Here is a 15,768-nt window from a genome sequence, read left to right on the forward strand (position 1 = left end):
GCTGCTGCTCAGGCAGCCGCTGCTCCGGCAGCCTTTTCTTCTCGTACCGCTGCTCCGGCAACCTCTGCTCCTCATGCCGCTGCTCCGGCAGCCACTGCTCCTCGTGCCGCTGCTCCGGCAGCCATTGCTCCTTCTGCTCCTCGTGCCGCTGCTCCGGCAGCATCTTCTCCTCGTTCTCATTATGCCGCTGCTCCGACAACCTCTGCTCCTCGTGCCGCTGCTCCGGCAGCGTCTTCTCCTCGTACCGCTGCTACGGCAGCCTCTGCTCCTTGTGCCGCTGCTCGGCAGCCTCTGCTCCTCGTGCCGCTGCTCCGACACACCGTCTACTCAGTTTGCTTCACCTGAAGTCATCATGTTGTTTTTAAAAAAATAATTATTCATTTAACCTAATGATAGTTCTGATTGCAAAAACAATAATATTTTCTAATAACAATGTACTTGCCCTGATTCTCTGCATTTAACATACATACAGTCATATGAAAAAGTTTGGGCACCCCATTAATCTTTATTATTGTTATTTCTAAATATTTGGGTGTTTGCAACGGCTATCTCAGTTTGATATATCTAATAACCGATGCACACAGTTATATTTCAGTACTGAAATGAGGTTTATTGTACTAATAGAAAATGGGCAATATGCATAAAAACAAATTTGACAGGTGCAAAAAATTTGGGTACCCTTATCATTTAATTGATTTGAATACTCCTAACTACTCTTCACTGACTTACTGAAACACAAAATTGGTTTGGCAACCTCATTAAGCTTTGAACTTCATAGCCAGGTGTATCCAATCATGAGAAAAGGTATTTAAGGTGGCCGATTGCAAGTTGTTCTCCAGTCTGGATCTCCTATGAAGAGTGGCATCATGGGCACATCAAAACAACTCTCAAATGATCTGAAAACAAAGATTGTTCAACACAGTTGTTTAGGGGAAGGATACAAAAAGTTATCTCAGAGATTTAAACTGTCAGTTTCCACTGTGAGGAACATAGTAAGGAAATGGAAGACCACAGGGACAGTACATGTTAAACCCAGAAGTGGCAGGCCAAGAAAAATATCAGAGAGGCAGAGAAGAAGAATGGTGAGAACTATGAAGGACAACCCACAGACCACCTCCAAAGACCTGCAGCATCATCTTGCTGCAGATGGTGTCACAACAATTCAGCGCACTTTGCAGAAACAGAAGCTGCATGGGAGAGTGATGCGACGGAAGTCTTTTCTGCAAGCACGCCACAAACGGAGTCGATTGAGGTATGCAAAAGCACATTTGGACAAGCCAACTTCATTTTGGAATAAGGTCCTGTGGACTGATGAAACAAAGATTGAGTGGTTTGGTCATAAAAAAAGGCGTTATGCATGGCGGCAGAAAAACACAGCGTTCCAAGAAAACACTTCCTACCCACTGTGAAATTTGGTGGAGGTTTCATCATGCTTTGGGGCTGTGTGGCCAATGCTGCTGGGAATATTGTTAAAGTTGAGTTTTGCATGGATTCCACTCAATATCAACAGATTCTTGAGACTAATGTTCAAGAATCAGTTATGAAGTTGAAGCTACGCCGGGATGGATATTTCAGCAAGACAATGATCCAAAACACCGCTCCAAATCTACTTAGGCATTCATGCAGAGGAACAATTACAATGTTCTGGAATGACCATCCCAATCCCCAGACCTGAATATTGTTGAACATCTGTGGATGATTGAAGCGGGCTGTCCATGCTCGGCGACCATCAAACTTAACTGAACTGGAATTGTTTTGCAAAGAAGAGTGGTCACAAATACCTTCATCCAGGATCCAGGAACTCATTAGAAGCTACCGGAAGCGACTAGAGGCTGTTATTGTTGCAAAAGGAGGATCTACTAATATTAATGTTGCTTTTCTGTTGAGGTGCCCATAGTTTTGCACCTGTCAAATTTTGTGTTTATGTGTACTGCACATTTAGTTTTAGTCCAATAAACCTCATTTCAATATTGAAATGTTACTGTGTCCATAAGTTATTGGTTATATCAAACTGAAATAGTTATTGCAAACATCCAAATATTTAGAGATGAAAATAATTTAGATTAATAGGGGCGCCCAAACTTTTTCATATGACTGTAGAAAGTACATCAGTTGATGAAGAGATTCATTGTGTGCTAATGTTTCACAGGACAGAAAACATAAAAACTGTGACGTTTCTTTCTCCAGCAGAACTGAATTTAAGGATGTGCTCAGCTTTAAGCCTCAGACATTCAAACTTAAGCTGGATTTCTATGCGCCGTTTTCTACTTTGTATTGGGAATCCCAAGCTACTCATTCAATAGGAATTTTATTCCAGTAAAATAGTGAAATCGTAAATATAAATGTAACAGAGAAGGAAATGTGACTGTTTTAACTCTTGGCAAGACAACTTAGATTGTTGAAAAGTCTGTTAATCACCCATAAATGACGACACATTTCTAAACACAACTCATAAAAGGTTCAGTTCACCTATTTTCTACCAGGCAAAGAAACTTATTTCCTATTCACAATGTTAATGTTATGAGGTGCGATGAAGGTGGTGAGGAAAAATGCAGCGGACCCAGGTTGCAATGACATAAATTATGGTTTTAATGCTGATTGGCACACAAATAACTCTAAAAGTCCAGGTTGCTGGTGGCAACTGGTGAACCTCAAAAACAACACACAGACTGGACGGAGGAAAGGACCCGACTAGACGTGACCAGACGGGGACCTGACCAGAAACAAGGGACACAGGTGGGTTTAAATGTGTTTAGCTTTTAAATTGATAAATATTCATTGTTTTGGGGACAGGGAGTCTTTTTTTCTGCTTGCTTCGTTTTTGTCAGGTTCTGTGTTTTTCTGTGTTTTAATTCCGAGTTTTCTGTGTCCTGAGTCTCCTCGTTGTCCTGTCTTCCCTTGATTGTTCCAGGTGTGTCTTGTTCCCCTGATTGCCCTCAGTGTATTTAGTCCCTCCTGTGTCCTTTGTCCTCGTCGGGTCCTTGTCGTTGTCGTACTTTTGCCTCTGTCTGCCGTTTTGTGTTTAGCCGCCTGTATGACCAGTTGCTACGGCGTTGAGCCCTGGCTTGCGCTCAGCCGTGCTGGCTGGCCGCGGACTCTGTTGACTGTGTTTTTGTGGATTATTTTCATTAAATTACTCACCATTCACCTACCTGGGTTTCCAGCGTCTGCCTCACCCCCTCCACCACCACCATTCTGTGACAGAAGGACCCGACAAGAATAAGGTGAGGCTAGCTGAATCAGCATGGACCCAGAGGGTTTAGAGGAGCTACTCCGTACTATCCAGGAGTATGAGGAGTCAAAGAGCACGTCCACGTTCGCCCTGAGACGGCCAGGGTTCGCGATACGCCTGGGCCTGCTATTGGACTATTGGGTTCCTCGTCTCCCGCACCCCGCGCTGGTGGAGCTGCAGCGGGAGGCAGAGGAGATACGCCGGACAGCCTTTGCGGCCTGGGATGCTAAACCTCTGCCTCCCAGGCCAGACATCCGCTCCGGCAGCCAGCCCCAGCTCCACCCTCTGCTCCTCGTGCCGCTTCGCCGGACCCCGCTCCGGCTGCCGTTCCTGCTCCGCCGGACCCCGCTCCGGCTGCGTTCCTGCTCCGCCGGACCCCGCTCCGGCTGCCGTTCCTGCTCCGCCGGACCCCGCCTCCGGCTGCCGTTCCTGCTCCGCCGGACCCCGCTCGGCTGCCGTTCCTGCTCCGGACCCCGCTCCGGCTGCCGTTCCTGCTCCGCCGGACCCCGCTCCGGCTGCCGTTCCTGCTCCGCCGGACCCCGCTCCGGCTGCCGTTCCTGCTCGGCCGGACTCCGCTCCGGCTTCGGCTCCTGCTCGGCCGGACTCCGCTCCGGCTTCGGCTCCTGCTCGGCCGGACTCCGCTCCGGCTTCGGCTCCTGCTCGGCCGGACTCCGCTCCGGCTTCGGCTCCTGCTCGGCCGGACTCCGCTCCGGCTTCGGCTCCTGCTCGGCCGGACTCCGCTCCGGCTTCGGCTCCTGCTCGGCCGGACTCCGCTCCGGCTTCGGCTCCTGCTCCGCCGGATCCCGCTCCGGCTTCGGCTCCTGCTCCGCCGGATCCCGCTCCGGCTTCGGCTCCTGCTCCGCCGGATCCCGCTCCGGCTTCGGCTCCTGCTCCGCCGGATCCCGCTCCGGCTTCGGCTCCTGCTCCGCCGGACCCCGCTCCGGCTCCTGCTCCTGCTCCGCCGGACCCCGCTCCGGCTCCTGCTCCTGCTCCGCCGGATTCCGCTCCGGCTCCGGCTCCTGCTCCGCCGGATTCCGCTCCGGCTCCTGCTCCTCCCGAGATCCCTAGTGCTCCTCCCGAGATCCCTAGTGCTCCTCCCGAGCCTCCCAGTGCTCCTCCCGAGCCTCCCAGTGTTCCTCCCGAGCCTCCCAGTGTTCCTCCCGAGCCTCCCAGTGTTCCTCCCGAGCCTCCCAGTGTTCCTCCCGAGCCTCCCAGTGTTCCCCTAGTGTTCCTCCAGTGCCCCCTAGTGTTCCTCCAGTGCCCCCTAGTGTTCCTCCAGTGCCCCCTAGTGTTCCTAGGCACCATGGACGCCCTCCGGACCTCGCCCGTGGGGTCTGCCGCGGGCGCCGAGGACGCCCTCCGGACCTCGCCCGTGGGGTCTGCCGCGGGCGCCGAGGACGCCCTCCGGACTTCCCCTGTGGGGTCTGCCGCGGGCGCCAAGGACGCCCTCCGGACCCCCCTCGACGCCTCTGCCCTCTTTCTGTTTAGTTTTGGACTCTTGGCCCCTCCTTGTGTTTCCGCCCACCTTTTGTGGGTAGTTTTTTGTTTTCTGGACTCTGGCCCTCCTCCCCCAACCTGGTTTTTGAATTTTGTTTTTGGGCGTCTGGTAGCCGCCCTTTAAGGGGGGGGTACTGTCAGGTTCTGTGTTTTTCTGTGTTTTAATTCCGAGTTTTCTGTGTCCTGAGTCTCCTCGTTGTCCTGTCTTCCCCTTGATTGTTCCCAGGTGTGTCTTGTTCCCCTGATTGCCCTCAGTGTATTTAGTCCCTCCTGTGTCCTTTGTTCCTCGTCGGGTCCTTGTCGTTGTCGTACTTTTGCCTCTGTCTGCCGTTGTGTGTTTACCGCCTGTATGACCAGTTGCTACCGGCGTTGAGCCCTGGCTTCCGCTCAGCCGTGCTGCCTGGCCGCGGACTCTGACTGTGTTTTTGTGGATTATTTTCATTAAATTACTCACCATTCACCTACCTGGGTCTCCAGCGTCTGCCTCACCCCCTCCACCACCACCATTCTGTGACAGTTTTGCTTCTTTAGATCAATGCAGAGTTGTATGATTTTTGTTTTATACTGAAAGAAAATGCAGGAATCAATACAATCTAAGCAGCATAAAAATAGAGGCAACACATCCCACAATCTAGCAGCCAAGCAATTGCATAAAATAACCTTTTGGCCTTTCAAATGCTCCTCTCTGGTGATTTTTTTGATTGTTTTTAATGTTGCTCCAGTGTAAGGGGAAACTCTATTTATGACATAGTGATATAAATAAATTGGTGTGAATTCAGGACAAATCAATAATTTGAACACATCAGGATGGAGGAAGTATGGGTCGGTTTGGAAGCTAGCAATTTCCAACTTTTGTAAATATCACCGTCTATGATCCCCAATCAGGTTTGTTACGTTCACAGACAAGTTATCTCCACTCCAACAAGAAGAAGCCACCAAGAAACTGGTAAAAACAACTTGGATAAATAACTGAAGTCACTCTGTTCAGTTCTCCCATCCTTCACTGCCGACGTCCGTCATGGCGCCTCCAATGATGAAGTCAAGCAGTTGCAAAGGGTTAATAGTTTCAATCATGCAGAACTGATCTGACTGTTGCTATAGCAACGATCAGAAGCAAGACATTGTCCAGAACTACAGTGAGCTCATTGTAGCTATGACCTCATCAATGACTTAGATCTATGACATAGTTCTATGTCATAGATCTAAGAACCTCTGAGGCTATAAAAACTTGCATCTCAAAACCTCAGTTTTCAGTTGCAATTCTGTTTAGCCATGTCTTTGGATCTGAAAGCGATTGGAACGACATTTTTCTTTCCTGTGTCTTTTGGGCTTGGTTATTTGGCCAGCACAGCCATCAGGAAAACATTGAATGTTATCCTGCCAAACCTACAATTTGGAATGCCATCTAAGGATGAGGACCTGGATGTCTTTGATTCCTTCCTCTTCAATCCTTCTCCGGCTGGAGAAGAGAGTGACGAGGATAGACTTCCCTACCAGGAAGAGTGGCCGGATGATTTCAATTCTTTTCTCTTCAATCCTTCTCCGGCTGGAGAGGATTGCTCAGAGGATAATCATCCCTCTGCACAATGGATGGATGATTATGATGTGATAGATGCCTATCTTTTCAGGCCTCCTCCACCTGCGACGCAAACTTCTCCGGCTGGAGAAGTTTGCGTCGCTTCAACCAAAGATGAAGCGAAAATCATCAGTGTGGAAGAGACTCCTCAGCTAGGAGTCTCTGATCTAAACAAAGAAAAGCTGAAGAGCCGACCTCTTCAAGAAAAGATGAAGTGAAAGATATCAGTGTGGAAGAGACTCCTCAGCCAGGAGTCTCTGAACTAAACAAGGAAAAGCCGGAAGAGCCGACGTCTGCAACAAAAGAGGACGTAAAAGACATCGGCGTGGAAGAGACTCCTCAGCCAGGAGTCTCTGAACTAAACAAGGAAAAGCCAGAAGAGCCGACATCTTCAACAAAGGAGGACGTAAAAGACATCGATGTGGAAGATGTAAACAAAGAGAAGCCTAAAGAGCAGAAAGCTTCTCCTCCATCAAAAAGAGCCCTAGAAGATTGGACTCAAAAGGATTCTTTTAGTTTTCTTCCAAAACAAACTTCCCCGGCTGGGGAAGCTTTGAAGATTAGGAGGTTTTCACCTCTACCTCCCCCACCACCTGTGGAAATTTGGGATGATAAGAAGGCAGTGAAGAGAAGTAAGAAGGCATGTTGTCGATTATCTTGACTGCCTGATTTTAAGTATGTAGCATCTTGTTTTTTCACTTTTCATTTTGATGAAAAGTGAAAAAACTTGCGAAACAGAGGTCTTGGGTTTGAATCCTGGCCTGGGTTCAAACCCAAGACCTCTTGATCTTCATGAGCATGAGTGGGTTCTCTCCGGGTACTCCGGCTTCCTCCCACAGTACAAAAAGATTTTTTAGATAAAAAGTGCGTACATTGGGTTGTGCCTTTGTGATTTCTAGGCTGTTCTCATTCTGTCTAGTTTCTAGTTGAAGTGTCACTTTGTGTCTGATGAATAAAACTTCAATCCAGCTGAGTTTACCAGTTAGTAAATGATTGCAAACACACATCAAATTTGCCATTTTCTCAAAGAAGAATGTCTCAGACAAATTGTTTAATCCCACAAAATCAACATTACTTTGAGTTTGGTGATGAGGAAATGCAAACTGAGGGGATGAAATCCCAATCATCAATTCATTTTTAAAAAGCAAACCTTCCATCTTTCTTGAACATTACTGCAGACTGTAAGTAAAGCATAGACCAATCGCCACACGTTTTCCATAATCCACCAAATGGTTCATAAATTAGTTAAATTGATTTGCTATGACAGCAGACAGATGCGTCAGTTATTTTTCACACTCACTGATCTTTATCCAAAACACAAAATGAGTCCAGAAATGGGAAATTAGCTGCAATACTCTCAAAGTCTTCTTGTGATATATAGCCATCGTGGTCATAGTCATAATTTCTGAAAACGTAGCTCTGATAGTCGGTGAACTGCAGACAAATGAGAATTATTGCCAAGACTCATTTGTATGAATCATTTTCATAGAGGCTATGCAATGTAGTTTAGCTCTATTTGGATTTTAATGTTACAATCAGTTAAATGAAAGACACAACCAGCTGCTTACTGTAAAATTTTATGCAGGAAGATTTAAAAAAAAACAGGATTCAGCTGAAAATTTAGGAAGCAAAAAACAAAGATATGGGTAAAAAAAAAAGTAATTTATATGGAAGCCCATTTCCGCCAAGGAAAAAGAAGACCAACAGGAAGTCATAATTTCGACTTTCAAAGTCATAATTATGAGATTCAAAGTCATAGTTATGAGATTTGAAGTCATAATTATGAGATTCAGTCATAATTATAAGATTCAAAGTCATGATTTTGACTTTCAAAGTCATAATTATGAGATTCAAAGTCATAATTATGAGATTCAGTCATAATTATGAGATTCAAAGTCATAATTATGAGATTCAAAGTCATAATCATGAGATTCAGAGTCATAATTATGAGATCCAGAGTCATAATTATGAGATTCAAAGTCATAATTATGAGATTCAAAGTCATAATCATGAGATTCAGAGTCATAATTATGAGATCCAGAGTCATAATTATGAGATTCAAAGTCATAATTATGAGATTCAGTCATAATTATGAGATTCAAAGTCATAATTATGAGATTCAAAGTCATAATTATGAGATTCAGAGTCATAATTATGAGATCCAGAGTCATAATTATGAGATTCAAAGTCATAATTATGAGATTCAGTCATAATTATGAGATTCAAAGTCATAATTATGAGATTCAGTTATAATTATGAGATTCAAAGTCATAATTATGAGATTCAAAGTCATAAATTTGACTTTCAAAGTCAATTCTGAAATTCAAAGTCATAATCATGAGATTCAGTCATAATTATGAGATTCAGAGTCATAATTATGAGATTCAGAGTCATAATTATGACATTCAAAGTCATAATCATGAGATTCAAAGTCATAATTATGAGATTCAGAGTCATAATTATGAGATTCAGAGTCATAATTATGAGATTCAGAGTCACAATTATGAGATTCAAAGTCATAATTATGAGATTCAGTCATAATTATGAGATTCAAAGTCATAATTATGAGATTAAGAGTCATAATTATGAGATTCGAAGTCATAATTATGAGATTCAAAGTCATAATTTCGACGTTCAAAGTCATAATTATTAGATTCAAAGTCATAATTATGCGATTCAAAGTCATAATTTCGACTTTCAAGGTCATAATTATGAGATTCAGAGTCATAATTATGAGATTCAGAGTCATAATTATGACATTCAAAGTCATAATCATGAGATTCAAAGTCGTAATTATGAGATTCAGAGTCAAAATTATGAGATTCAGAGTCATAATTATGAGATTCAAAGTCATAATTATGAGATTCAAAGTCATAATTATGAGATTAAGAGTCATAATTATGAGATTCGAAGTCATAATTATGAGATTCAAAGTCATAATTCCGACGTTCAAAGTCATAATTATTAGATTCAAAGTCATAATTATGAGATTCAAAGTCATAATTTCGACTTTGAAAGTCATAATTATGAGATTCAAAGTCATAATTTTGACTTTCAAAGTCATAATTATGAGATTCAAAGTCATAATTTCGACTTTCAAAGTCATAATTATGAGATTCAAAGTCATAATTTCGACTTTCAAAGTCATAATTATGAGATTCAAAGTCATAATTATGAGATTAAGAGTCATAATTATGAGATTCGAAGTCATAATTATGAGATTCAAAGTCATAATTTCGACTTTCAAAGTCATAATTATGAGATTCAGAGTCATAATTATGAGATTCAGAGTCATAATTATGACATTCAAAGTCATAATCATGAGATTCAAAGTCATAATTATGAGATTCAGAGTCATAATTATGAGATTCAGAGTCATAATTATGAGATTCAAAGTAATAATTATGAGATTCAGTCATAATTATGAGATTCAAAGTCATAATTATGAGATTAAGAGTCATAATTATGAGATTCGAAGTCATAATTATGAGATTCAAAGTCATAATTTCGACGTTCAAAGTCATAATTATTAGATTCAAAGTCATAATTATGAGATTCAAAGTCATAATTTCGACTTTCAAAGTCATAATTATGAGATTCAAAGTCATAATTATGAGATTAAGAGTCATAATTATGAGATTCAAAGTCATAATTATGAGATTCAGAGTCATAATTATGAGATTCAAAGTAATAAGTATGAGATTCAGTCATAATATGAGATTCAAAGTCATAATTATGAGATTCAGAGTCATAATTATGAGATTCAGAGTCATAATTATGAGATTCAGAGTCACAATTATGAGATTCAAAGTCATAATTATGAGATTCAGTCATAATTATGAGATTCAAAGTCATAATTATGAGATTAAGAGTCATAATTATGAGATTCGAAGTCATAATTATGAGATTCAAAGTCATAATTTCGACGTTCAAAGTCATAATTATTAGATTCAAAGTCATAATTATGCGATTCAAAGTCATAATTTCGACTTTCAAGGTCATAATTATGAGATTCAGAGTCATAATTATGAGATTCAGAGTCATAATTATGACATTCAAAGTCATAATCATGAGATTCAAAGTCGTAATTATGAGATTCAGAGTCAAAATTATGAGATTCAGAGTCATAATTATGAGATTCAAAGTCATAATTATGAGATTCAAAGTCATAATTATGAGATTAAGAGTCATAATTATGAGATTCGAAGTCATAATTATGAGATTCAAAGTCATAATTTCGACGTTCAAAGTCATAATTATTAGATTCAAAGTCATAATTATGAGATTCAAAGTCATAATTTCGACTTTGAAAGTCATAATTATGAGATTCAAAGTCATAATTTTGACTTTCAAAGTCATAATTATGAGATTCAAAGTCATAATTTCGACTTTCAAAGTCATAATTATGAGATTCAAAGTCATAATTTCGACTTTCAAAGTCATAATTATGAGATTCAAAGTCATAATTATGAGATTAAGAGTCATAATTATGAGATTCGAAGTCATAATTATGAGATTCAAAGTCATAATTTCGACGTTCAAAGTCATAATTATTAGATTCAAAGTCATAATTATGAGATTCAAAGTCATAATTTCGACTTTCAAAGTCATAATTATGAGATTCAGAGTCATAATTATGAGATTCGAAGTCATAATTATGAGATTCAAAGTCATAATTTCGACGTTCAAAGTCATAATTATTAGATTCAAAGTCATAATTATGAGATTCAAAGTCATAATTTCGACTTTCAAAGTCATAATTATGAGATTCAGAGTCATAATTATGAGATTCAGAGTCATAATTATGACATTCAAAGTCATAATCATGAGATTCAAAGTCATAATTATGAGATTCAGAGTCATAATTATGAGATTCAGAGTCATAATTATGAGATTCAAAGTAATAATTATGAGATTCAGTCATAATTATGAGATTCAAAGTCATAATTATGAGATTAAGAGTCATAATTATGAGATTCGAAGTCATAATTATGAGATTCAAAGTCATAATTTCGACGTTCAAAGTCATAATTATTAGATTCAAAGTCATAATTATGAGATTCAAAGTCATAATTTCGACTTTCAAAGTCATAATTATGAGATTCAAAGTCATAATTATGAGATTAAGAGTCATAATTATGAGATTCAAAGTCATAATTATGAGATTCAGAGTCATAATTATGAGATTCAAAGTAATAAGTATGAGATTCAGTCATAATTATGAGATTCAAAGTCATAATTATGAGATTAAGAGTCATAATTATGAGATTCGAAGTCATAATTATGAGATTCAAAGTCATAATTTCGACGTTCAAAGTCATAATTAGATTCAAAGTCATAATTATGAGATTCAAAGTCATAATTTCGACTTTCAAAGTCATAATTATGAGATTCAAAGTCATAATTTCGACTTTCAAAGTCATAATTATGAGATTCAAAGTCATAATTTCGACTTTCAAAGTCATAATTATGAGATTCAAAGTCATAATTATGAGATTAAGAGTCATAATTATGAGATTCAAAGTCATAATTATGAGATTCAGAGTCATAATTATGACGTTCAAAGTCATAATCATGAGATTCAAAGTCGTAATTATGAGATTCAGAGTCAAAATTATGAGATTCAGAGTCATAATTATGAGATTCAAAGTCATAATTATGAGATTCAAAGTCATAATTATGAGATTAAGAGTCATAATTATGAGATTCGAAGTCATAATTATGAGATTCAAAGTCATAATTTCGACGTTCAAAGTCATAATTATTAGATTCAAAGTCATAATTATGAGATTCAAAGTCATAATTTCGACTTTGAAAGTCATAATTATGAGATTCAAAGTCATAATTTTGACTTTCAAAGTCATAATTATGAGATTCAAAGTCATAATTTCGACTTTCAAAGTCATAATTATGAGATTCAAAGTCATAATTCGACTTTCAAAGTCATAATTATGAGATTCAAAGTCATAATTATGAGATTAAGAGTCATAATTATGAGATTCGAAGTCATAATTATGAGATTCAAAGTCATAATTTCGACGTTCAAAGTCATAATTATTAGATTCAAAGTCATAATTATGAGATTCAAAGTCATAATTTCGACTTTCAAAGTCATAATTATGAGATTCAAAGTCATAATCATGAGATTCAAAGTCATAATTATGAGATTCAGAGTCATAATTATGAGATTCAGAGTCATAATTATGAGATTCAAAGTAATAATTATGAGATTCAGTCATAATTATGAGATTCAAAGTCATAATTATGAGATTAAGAGTCATAATTATGAGATTCGAAGTCATAATTATGAGATTCAAAGTCATAATTTCGACGTTCAAAGTCATAATTATTAGATTCAAAGTCATAATTATGAGATTCAAAGTCATAATTTCGACTTTCAAAGTCATAATTATGAGATTCAAAGTCATAATTATGAGATTAAGAGTCATAATTATGAGATTCAAAGTCATAATTATGAGATTCAGAGTCATAATTATGAGATTCAAAGTAATAAGTATGAGATTCAGTCATAATTATGAGATTCAAAGTCATAATTATGAGATTAAGAGTCATAATTATGAGATTCGAAGTCATAATTATGAGATTCAAAGTCATAATTTCGACGTTCAAAGTCATAATTAGATTCAAAGTCATAATTATGAGATTCAAAGTCATAATTTCGACTTTCAAAGTCATAATTATGAGATTCAAAGTCATAATTTCGACTTTCAAAGTCATAATTATGAGATTCAAAGTCATAATTTCGACTTTCAAAGTCATAATTATGAGATTCAAAGTCATAATTATGAGATTAAGAGTCATAATTATGAGATTCAAAGTCATAATTATGAGATTCAAAGTCATAATTATGAGATTCAAAGTCATAATTATGAGATACCGGAGCAGTTGGAGACAATTCTCCGTAGAATAACAGCGTGCTCCAACTCCCAGTTAAATATGACCTTAAATCCAAGGTCCAACCTTTGCTACTGCGTTAAGAGTCAGTAAAAGGTAGGTTCACCTTTTTTGATTTTGTTTAGATTCCTTCGTTTTGAATGCTTTTTGATCGTGTGGTGTTATGTACATAGTTCGTTGTTTTAGCAACATGAGCTAGCTGCAGGTTAACCGTCAAAGCGTGCTAACCTTGTTATAGCATATTTAACAGGTTTTTTTTAAAGTAGTCCGTTAATTAGATTGTTTTTATGTCAGAGTGCGATAAGAAGTTTGTACTCCAAAAATTCAATAAGTTAATATGTATAATTATTTTGTGGCATTAATCCAAGCAATAGCTAGTAGGTTAAAACAAGCTCCACAGCTTGTTGTATGTACGTTTTGTTATGTGTAACAGCTTCCCCTTATGCCCGTCCCGTCATACACACAAAGGAGGCCAGTTGGTTGAATTTTCTGTAATAAATGGTCAACACAAATTAGCACAGTGAGCTCCACTACTGGTTCACCAGCTCTCCGCATACACAGTAGAGCGCTGAACAGACTGCGTCTAATTTACGGTTTAGCTTTCTATTTATAGGCAACCAGTAGGGGGCGCCAAAAACCATTCATCACATAGTAATTACAAAACATATTTTAGCAAGAATTTCATCTGTATCTATTACCCGTTACATATGCATAATGTGATTCACTATCTTTCCCATTAAATTGTTTTTGTCGATACACAGACAAGAGTAAAATATGGAAGTACAATATGCATCAGTTTTCAAACTGTTTTCGTAGCATTTTCATGTACACTTATGCTAATGCTGGACATCTGCAGCTTTACATTGACAATATTTACAAAAGCAATTTAAAATAAGAAAAATTGAAAAACAAGAAACTTAAAAAATCCCCAAAACGGGCAGGCCCTGTTGAAAATTTTAACTCCTCAACTTTACTCAACTTTCAGGATACCTACAAGAGACAGAGGAGGTTCCTTTCACCTGAACCTAAACCTAAACAGAGGTAAGTTGCAACTCTTGTGAAAATCCAATTTATTATATTATCTGTTTAAATGAAAATAATTGAGATCAAAACTAATATTCTGATGATGTTCATGCACTTGACTCTTTTATAAAGATGGAAATTTCATTTTAACAATTGTTCAACCATTGAAATATTTTAGGGGAAAAATGTAATCAGAACTTTCAGACCTAAGCTCTACACTTTACCATTTAGTTGTGGACACACTGGTAGATTTTTCTTTATTACTTTTATGTAGTTTCTTTATGTATTGGTTTATTTTTGCAGATCTGTACAGCTGTTTTGTTGTCTATTGTCTTTATTTTAGCAGGAGCTTGAGTCTGAAATACAGTTTCTATCTGTCTTGTAGAGTTGGACAATAAATCAGTTATATGTATCACGATACACACGTGATCGATATCAATAGATAGTAAGTCTGACAGAATATTCAATAGAATATTCTCTGAACTCTGATCCAGAACCACATACCATTCTGGAGGATGTAGGCACAGTCAAGGCTTCTCAACTAGGCCTGTCGCGATAAACGGTAAGTCAAGAAATTGAACGATAAATGAAACTATCGACGTCATTTCATTTATCGGCTATCGTCTCTGCCTGTATTTTTCTCTTTCTATTGATGACGCTGGATGAGAAGCCTCAACTCTGGTGCTATCCACTGACCCCTCCCTTCCTAAAAAATGAGGAGGGAGGATTAGTGGACTATTGCATCAGGTAGTAAGTGCTCGGATCGCTTTGTATTTCTATTGCTTTAGAGCCCCGTGAGGAGTTAGCAAAGCAAAGAAACAATATCTCAAAGCTCGAAATGGAACCGGTTTTCAAAGCCGAACGCAACTGCAGCAGTGTGGGACTATTTCGGATTCAAACCAAATGACCGAGGCGAACCGCTGAACCTTTGCGAGCCGGTATGTCGCATTTGTCATAAAACAGTAGCAACTAAGAGCAACAATACAACCAACTTGCACGTGCACCTAAAGCACAACCATCCAGCAAAGTTTTTAAGGCTGGGACAAAAAATACAACCGGTGGCCCGTGTCCGTCTTTAAGTTCGCGACAGTCCACTGTCTTTGAAGCAAACACATCCCACAATCTAGCAGCCAAGCAATTGCATAAAATAACCTTTTGGCCTTTCAAATGCTCCTCTCTGGTGATTTTTTGATTGTTTTTAATGTTGCTCCAGTGTAAGGGGAAACTCTATTTATGACATAGTGATAAATAAATTGGTGTGAATTCAGGACAAATCAAAATTTGAACACATCAGGATGGAGGAAGTATGGGTCGGTTTGGAAGCTAGCAATTTCCAACTTTTGTAAATATCACCGTCTATGATCCCCAATCAGGTTTGTTACGTTCACAGACAAGTTATCTCCACTCCAACAAGAAGAAGCCACCAAGAAACTGGTAAAAACAACTTGGATAAATAACTGAAGTCACTCTGTTCAGTTCTCCCATCCTTCACTGCCGACGTCCGTCATGGCGCCTCCAATGATGA

General features: G+C 39.1%; 1 long non-coding RNA gene across 1 annotated transcript; it reads left to right on the forward strand.

Annotated features, from left to right (window-relative positions):
* Positions 1-13,206: 13,206 nt before the first annotated feature.
* On the forward strand, positions 13,207-14,799 carry LOC129354910 (uncharacterized). The gene is made up of 3 exons (XR_008605208.1): positions 13,207-13,316; positions 14,206-14,261; positions 14,738-14,799. It is a non-coding gene; the product is annotated as an uncharacterized LOC129354910 (long non-coding RNA).
* The last annotated feature ends 969 nt before the right edge of the window (positions 14,800-15,768 follow it).

Source organism: Poeciliopsis prolifica, unplaced genomic scaffold (genome assembly GCF_027474105.1).
Source record: "Poeciliopsis prolifica strain line A6 unplaced genomic scaffold, Auburn_PproV2 SCAFFOLD120, whole genome shotgun sequence".
Taxonomy (NCBI): domain Eukaryota; kingdom Metazoa; phylum Chordata; class Actinopteri; order Cyprinodontiformes; family Poeciliidae; genus Poeciliopsis; species Poeciliopsis prolifica.